Source organism: Octopus sinensis, linkage group LG7 (assembly GCF_006345805.1).
Source record: "Octopus sinensis linkage group LG7, ASM634580v1, whole genome shotgun sequence".
Lineage (NCBI taxonomy): Eukaryota > Metazoa > Mollusca > Cephalopoda > Octopoda > Octopodidae > Octopus > Octopus sinensis.
In genome coordinates, this window is record NC_043003.1 from 57,149,922 (window position 1) to 57,159,596 (window position 9,675).

Genomic DNA, 9,675 nt, shown 5'->3' on the forward strand with positions numbered 1-9,675 from the left:
TCAGACAATCATGGCACATCGCTCGATCGAAATGTCTGACGTGGAAGAATTACATTGGATTGTGTAGCTCACCACACTGGATGACAATCATATTTTTCAAAATGCATTATTTATTTATTTTTGGTGCGATTTTAACGTTTCCGTCGATGTTTCACGCGTAAAATTGAGTATGTTTGTTCCTACTTGAGCCATGCCTGGCTCATTAGGGCCGGTTTCCCGGTTTCCTTGGCATATATGTTCCCGACTTGGACCGGACGCTGGTCCATCGGAGTTGAGTTGCAAGATGCAGGAGGAAAGAGTGAGAGAAAGTTGTGGCGAAAGAGTCAGCAGAAGTTCGCAATCACCTTATGCCGGAGCCGCGTGGAGCTTAGGTGTTCCGCTCATAAACACACACATCGCCCGATCTGAGATTCAAATCCCGCGATCCCTCAACTGCGAGTCCGATGCTCTAACCACTAGGCCATGTGCCTCCACAAAACTGAGTATAATAAGTATTAAAAGAAGTGCCACTTAGTGTTCGGAAGGATGTCGAATTGCCTCTGCATCACCACTGCTGCGAAAGTTTAGGTGCTTCCCTTAGATAGTATCGAATGTATGAATGAAGCAAGTGGTTAAATAACATACTTGAAAAATAGTGGTAATTCTGAAATTTTTATCTATTCTGATTTCTTCCAGTGTCACTAAATATAGACATTCTGTTTCTACATCTTCGCTGTCTGTTCGAAATTTAGGTTTTGTAAATACAATCCCAAAGGAAACTGTCGAAATGAAATACACATTTCTGTGCCTCTTCGTCAGCAATGTTCTGACGTTATTTTTGGCCACTACTGCCAGAAATTCCATTCCGATGTAACACTGACATATGCAGTTGGATTATTTCTCTTGTTATTTACGAATCTAGTACTTTTTGCGTTGAACTTCCAGCGATATTTATTAATTAATTTGTGATAGCTGCATAGTAAGGGCGAGCTCACGTCGTTAGTCCCATGAAGATCGCAAATATATATAAAAATAGAAATGTTTGTGTGAAGTAACTCTGTGTGGTGTATGCAAGTTGTCTACAATCAGATTCCAGTTAGCACTGAGGATAAATAGCACTGCAATTGAAGTAGAGATGTCTTTTGACTGACCAATAGAGGGGCTTCTTTCTAGCGCATCGTAAATTGCGTTTTGAAGGAAAATAAACTAACTCCAATTTTTGCATACTTTTAAAAAGAGGAATATTATGATGCTAATATACAAAAGTGTGACAGTTGTTAAGAGAAGAAATGTACGCTCAAATGGGGACAAGTTTACGTTTTCGAGTGCAATACCTACTATCCTTCATAGAGGACTTGAAAACGGAGAGATGCGTTCAGATTCAGAACAACTATCTACATTGTGCTCAGTGCGGGATCTATCTCGAGCATGAAAGAGTAAATATTTTCGCAGATCTGTGCAAATTTTGACTATTATATTAGTGGTTGTGGAGTCGCAATGGCCTAGTGATTAGGGCAGCGGACTCGCGGTTGTAGGAACACGGTTTCCATTCCCAGACCGGGCGTTGTGAGTGTTTATTGCGTGAAAACACCTAAAGCTCCACGAGGCTCCAGCACGGATTGGTGGCGATCCCTGCTGTACTCTTTCGCCACAACTTTCTCTCACTCTTACATCTGTTGGCCTGCTCGCTTAGACAGTGGGGTGGCGTCATTTGAAGGCTAAAACAATGCGAAGTGCATTGCGACCAGCGGTGTGTACCACCATCTGATAGCCTGGGCGGTCCGGTGATCACGGTGATATTAGTGGTTATATTATCATTTTTGTAAGAAGAGACTGTCCAATAGTAGCCTTATTTTCACAAACCAGAAAACCACCATGCTACGATCTTAAACGAGGCGCAAGCAACTATTGAAATGATTCCTCGCTTGTGAATCACATTAGCTTCATGCTTGATAAGCATGATAGAACAGAAGAACGAGAAGCCGTAACATTGGAGAATCAAATTATTGTTTTACAGCTTCGATATTGTTTACCGACCTGATAAATATAATGTTGTTACTGACATGTTTTTCACCCGTATTGTTGGATGACACTTTATGAGCACACGCACATTTGGTTGAGCTTCGTAATATGTTGTGCCACCCAGGGATTACTCGTTTGTATAAGTTTTGAGATCTAAAAACATGCGCTACTCTCAAGAGGAAATAGGACGGTTGGATTGTATAGCGTAAGTGCAGAACGGTAAGTAAAATTTCCCCAACCAGAGAAAACACATCACATAAAAGCAACTCAGAGCCTTTTGGATGGCTACATATCATCTTCAAAGGACTTCTTCCTAGGATCGACAACAATCGATAATTTCTTAGCATTTTTCTTATATTATATATATCTTTATATGTATACATGCATTTGTATGTGTATACAGACATTTGTGTATGAATAGAAATATATATAATATATATATATATATATATTATATATATATATATATATATATATATATATACTATATATATATTATATATATATATATATATAGATAGATAGATAGATAGATAGATAGATAGATATAGATAGATAGATAAAAGATAGATAGATAGATAGATAGATAGATAGATCAGTAGATAGATATATACATATATATATATTATATATATATATAATATATATATATATGAATACAGTGTACATTTAAACAGATAAGAGACATCGATCATAGGACTCTTGTACGCTAGAAAGAACAGTACCTGCTGAAGAAGGCTCCGCCTAGCAAATTAGATTATGTGCTAAAATAAATCTGAACCATGGTCCAGGAGTTAGATAGTAAATGTTTTCGTTTTCATTGTGTTCGACGTTTTTTGGGTTGGGGGTGTCATGTACCCATATATGCATGTATATATACATGTAGAGATAGGTACGTACATATACGTATGTATATAGCATATGTTTTATTTTATTTATTAATTTATATATATATATATAATATATATATATATATATAAACACATACATACATGCAGGCATACATTTGTAATATATATACACACATATATGTATTTATTTTACATAAACAAAGGAATTCGCGAAATTTGTGCCCTGTGAAGTATTTCTTCTCAACTGCAACATAAACTGAAAATATTTAAAAAATTACAAGAGTACTTCAGCAACAACAGAAGTACTATCTCTGGCAATTACTGGCAGAGAGCAGATGCCCAACAAGTTTACAAAACTGGATTTCGAAGATACCAATGACTGTTACTTTCCTTGAGCATTCCACAAGATAAATAGCAATGTTCATTTTGGCAGGAATTATATTTAGACTGCAAAGAACCGGAATAAACATCACAAAGCAAATTTCCGGACACCTTCAGATCTATCAAAAACGCCGCAGTCAAAATTGAGTATGAACAGATTTGATCGCAGTACGGAAAGAACAGTAACTACCTAATGTCCACAGCTGTTTATAAGTTGCCTTCAATTATATGATTTCTAAAGGACGCTAAAGAAAAGCCAGATCAGAGAAATTGAAATTTATTCAAAATACATTTAAAATGTGTTAGCAATTTAAAATACATCAGAAAGTGTATGTTTATGTGTGTTTGTATATATATATATATATATATATATATATGTATATATATATATATTAAATAGATAGATTAATACATACAAGAATACTTGTATGACATATTATATATTACACATGTGTATATAGGGTATACATTTATAAATTATAAATATAATATATTAGATAGATAGGTAAATAGACAGGTGAAAAGATATATTATATTACATATTACATATGTGTATATATATACATATATATATATACACACACGTATATATACAAATATATATATATAAATATACATGTGTTTGTGAGCTCGCGCGCGTAATGCGTATATATATTTATATATAAATACATAGATACATATATATATATATATATATATAGGTGTGTACATGTTATATCAAGAGGTAGACAGCCAGATGTGTATGTATACATGTGTGCATGTATATTTGTGCTTGCGTGTGTATACAACAATCCTTCATGACGAAGTCAATTACAAGAAAAATCAAACCTTTAAGCTAATATACACAATTAAATATACATACAAATATATAGATAGATGAATGTATGTGTATCTCACTCTCTATCTATCTTTCTCATTATATATATATACATACTTTTATATACATAAGTTTGAAAGTATATATATTATGTGTATACAATTGTGTAAGTATATATATGTATATATATATATATATACATAAGTGGCGTTTATACATGTGTGGTTGAGGTACAGGTATGTGTGTATAAATAGCATCATTATATATGCTTGTCTATGAGCATTGGTAAATTTCATTCTTTCAGTTGATATACACACTTACAAAACATGTACAGTAGGAGTATATCAAATATAAATCCAATATAAATTGGTAGCAAGATTCACAAATAGATAGATGCATAGATAGACAGAGAGATAGATAGACAGACAGACAGACAGACAGACAGACAGATAGATAGATAGATAGATAGATAGATAGATAGATAGATAGATAGATAGATAGATAGATAGATAGATAGATAGAGATAAATAGATAGATAGATAGATCGAGATAAATAGACAGATAGATAGACAGACAGACAGACAGGCAGAGAGATAACAAGATAGATAGATAGATAAATAGATATATAGATATGATAGATAGATAGATAGATAGATAGATAGATAGATAGATAGATATATAGATAGATAGATAGGTAGGACACTTAGATATAAATATTCAGGAATATATATATATATATATGCATGGCGGTGTGTGTCTGTATATGTGTGTGGAAATATATGTATATATGTATGTATCCATATGTATATGCATATATATATATATATATATATATATATATATATACATACACACATACATATATGTATATTAATGAATCAAGTTGTGATGGCAGTTCAATTTAATTCCCGTGTTGAAAATAAAAATTCAATACAACGAAATTCAAACACACACATACACACAAAGTAAACATAATACATACACACACACATATACATAAGTATATATATGTATATATATATATGGTGTCTGTGAGTGTGTGTGCGCGTGTGTGTGCGTGTGTGTGTGTGTGTGTACACATACATATATATATAGACATATATATACGCATACTAAGCACATGAATATATCAATCCTTTTCCTTTTCGTATTATTTTATTTTTTCTCTTTGCAATTATGAAATCTAATATATTTTCTAAAATTCGATTCCATTGAGATAAAGCTGATGAAATAAAACGAAACATCGACGCCAACTCCACCTTCTCTAAGAACGACATCAATTTCTGAATGTTTTCATTTCCTAAACTTCTCTCCGAGTGTCGTATCGTTTGTTTTCAGACAAACAGAAATTCCAATAATATTTAGTCATTAAGATGTAATTAGGAGGTTAGAATTTTTGGTTGGTTTTGCTGTTATTGTTGTTGCTTTCTTCTTATATGTCTATTGAGATATTTAAATTTTGCTTGCTAAGTTACTGTATACGAATGTGTACACCATCTTATATATATATATATATAGATATATACATATATATTTACAGAATTATAAACATAAACATGTGCCTATATCCTACACACAGACACAGAGGCACACTTACAATTAACACACACACACACACGTATATATATATTTATATATATATATATATATACATATATATATGTATATACATATATATATATATATATATATATATATATATATCTATATATATATATATATATATATATGTATATACACATATATGTATATACATATATCTTATATATTATATATATATTTATACATATATATAGTAATATAGACATACATATAGACAGATATCCACTTATGCCAAATGGAATTTATTAATGATACATATACATGTATACACGCACACACCACATATACACACACACACACACACCACACAATATATATATATATATAGAGAGAGAGAGAGAGAGAGAAAGAAAGAGAGAGAAAGATAATATATATATATATATATATATATATATATATAAGTATGTGCATGCATATATACATATATATATATATAAGTATATAATTATATCCATATATTCTTTTCTATACGTCCGGTCTTACATGTATATCTATGTGCATGTATGTATGTTTGTATTAATATGATACATGGACTCAGTGAGCATAGAATCTATGGCCGCTCATGCTATTCCTAAAGAAACAGCACTCATACATATATTTATACACATATACATACATGCATACATACAAATACATACATATATACATGCATATATATATATATATATATGTATATATATATACATATACATTTATATACATGCTAATATATATACTTATATACATATATGTAAATACATACGTACGTATATATACATATATACATGTGTGTGTATGAGTATGCAGGTAGTTTGTGAATGTTTGAAACTGTGTTTGTGCATGTGTGTATGTCTACATGTAAATTTTATTCTTCAATTCAATATTTTTATAATAAACACCTTTTGCCATATTACTCTTAATAGACAACTTAAAATCATGTTGTCTTGTCTCTAATATATGAGTCTATGAAAGAGTGAAAAGAATGGTGAATGTATAATCATATATCGTATATATGTAAGTATGTATATATATATATATATATATATATATATATATATATTAATATATATATATATGTATGTATATATATATGTATATATGTATATATGTGTGTCTGTGTCTGTGTGTGTGTAGCAAATATTTCTTCAGACATCCACATCCCTGAATATTGTTATCTGCACACACACATAGACACACATAGTCACAGATTAATACACTGAGAGAATACCAATCACACACATACATCCGCATAATGCGAAGGCGTGACTTTCAAGTTAAAATCTTTCTTCCCAACTACGTAGTTCTGGGTTCAGTCCCACTGCGTGGCACCTCGTGCAAATTTTTTATACTATAGGTTCTTTCCGCCCAAAGATTTGTAACTGAATTGGGTAGGCAGAAACTGGTGGAAGCTTCAGGTGTGTGTGTGCTGGTATATCTATATACATATATATATAGTTCAAATTTACAGAAAACAAAAGACGAAGTCAGGTGTACAAAGCAAAAGTCATAATGTAATAATAATAATGATAATAATAATAATAATAATAATAATAATAATAATAATAATGATAATAATAATAATAATAATAATAACAACAGTAATGATGATGATGGTGATGATTGATTAAAAAAATAATAATATTGATTGATAGAAAAATAATAATGTGTGTAGATTCTGATGTTCACATTGTTGAGTTTTTGAATTTCTGAATTAATTTTTTTTTTTTAAGTTTGTAATTTATTGACAGGCGCTTATCTCCCTATTTCTTTTATCGTACATCTAATTGTGTTGTTGCAATAAATGTTATATTTTCATATTCTGGTCGTCTGAGAGAAAAGAAAGATGAAATTTTCACACAAAATTGTAGATACTAAAGTTTTTTAAATTTTCCAGAGATGTTCGTTTGTATGTCCGATTAGAGAAGACTGTAGTGATTTTGCAATAAAAAGAATGTTTTCATTTTCGAATACTCAAGGAGAAAGGGAAGCAAAGAAAAGGAAGGTAAAATGTTCACAGAAAATTGTATTGTAGATATTAAAGGTGCAGACTTTTTTGGGCAAAATGGTGAAGACGTATGGCATATTACTAGTCAATGTACGCCACTAGCCGTGAAAAAAATATAAGAGACGTCATGGGAATATATCAAGGATTGTCCATTGGACACTTTGCAACAAGTATGGACTTGACAGAGCAAAAAAGTGGTACGAACATAAACCCGAAGGCATCATAGAAAATAATAATCCAAAAATCCTATGGGATTTTATAATTCAGTGTGACAATGAGATAGAGAATAGGAAACCAGACATAGTGTTAATTGAGACTGAAAGCAAGCGATGCTGGTTCATAGATATAGTATGCCAAGCTGACAAGGTATGCGATAAGGAAGAAAGAAAAGTCGAAAGATATGGCATGTTATATTGGGAAGTTAAGCAGTTGTGGTCGATGATAAAGGTAGTACTAGTACCAATTATTGTCGGAGCCCTGGGAACAGTAAGTAAAAATCTTGAGACGTACATGGAACATATAGAAGCTGCAATAAGAGTGGCACACTTACAGAAAAGAGCACTGCTTGGAACCGCTCGAATACTCCGGAAGGTACTCAAAAAATAAGAGGTGTTACCTTCGTTCACTGGTAGTGAAGAGCTGGCACCGTAGTACATCTCCATCGTTAGAAGCTGTGCAAAGAAAATATAATAATAATAACAATAGGGTAATATATATATATATATGTGTGTGTGTGTGTGTGTGTCTGTGTGTGTGTATGTGTGTGTGTGTGCACGTGTGTATGTGTGTTGGTGTGTGTGTGTACGTGTGTATGTGTGTTGGTGTGTGTGTGTGTACGTGTGTATGTGTGTTGGTGTGTGTGTGTGTCTTTGTCCCAAACAACTGCTTGACAACCGGTGTTGTTGTGTTTACGTCCCATTTACCTAGCGGTTCGGAAAAAGAACCCGATTGAATAAATACCAGATGAATAATATATGTAATATGATAGTTTCGATGGATTCAACTAAAATTTTTTGAAGACGGTGCTCCAGCATAGCTGCAGTCTAATGGCTGAGACAAGAAAAAAGATAAAGTATAAAAGATATGCACACCTATAGAAGTATATATACACACTCACAAAATTAAACCAACATGCATATGTATACGCACAAATGACAATTGTATATTAATGGTAAGCATTTGGCAAGATTCCTTAATTTCAATGATGATATTCCTGTCAAATTCGATTTGACAGTGATCGAAATACCTAATAGGGTCGCCATGATATTTATACTCTAGAAGGCGCTATCACAGCGTGGCTATTGCTCAATGGCTGAAACGACTTGCTGAATAATCAGTAATGTACGGTGATTTCACCACCCTCACAGATGATCGTCATCTCCTTTGTGCCTCTGCGTTGTCCATGGCGTTATGAGCATTATCTATCGCATGTCTCTTTAGTACCGCTGGGAAACTGCATGATTTGAAGCATAGGTAACATGCTAAGAACTGTAGCTTATTCTGCGCTTCCAACAAGTTAGCTCAGCACATGTCACCACTCGTCTTTGCCAATGGACCTTCAGATGATGGAATGTCAAATGAGATAACCGTTACAGTGATAGACGACTGTACAACACGAGTACAACCCACCGAATTATTGTGCTTACTACTTAGTACAAGCCCAAACATGATCACGGTTTTACGTCAGAGTTCCCTCTCCTAGGGGTATGCTGTGAGAACATTTAGGGGTCTCTCACTACTCGAAACCCTGCAAATCCTAGACCACACCACCACAACCGTATGCAATTTAAAGTACTGAAATCATACATATATACATACATACTAACACATAAATGTAGTCACTGATTAATATATATATATGAGTATATATATATATATATATATATATATATATATATATATATATATATATATATTATATATATGCATGGTTACATACATACACACGCACACAGACAGACACATATATTTATTTATGCGTTGGTTGCATGTGTGTGAGCATACATTCGTGCATATACATGTATTTTACCAGAATCTCA

The 9,675-nt window shown here is 32.5% G+C and overlaps 1 long non-coding RNA gene across 1 annotated transcript in view; it reads left to right on the forward strand.

The window, feature by feature from the left end:
* The first annotated feature begins 2,086 nt into the window (after positions 1-2,086).
* The window catches only part of LOC118764094, a 32,697-nt gene continuing 25,108 nt past the window's right edge, over positions 2,087-9,675 (forward strand). Inside the window, exon 1 of the long non-coding RNA XR_004999885.1 lies at positions 2,087-2,220. This is a non-coding gene — a long non-coding RNA (uncharacterized LOC118764094). The remainder of the gene's footprint in view (positions 2,221-9,675) is intronic.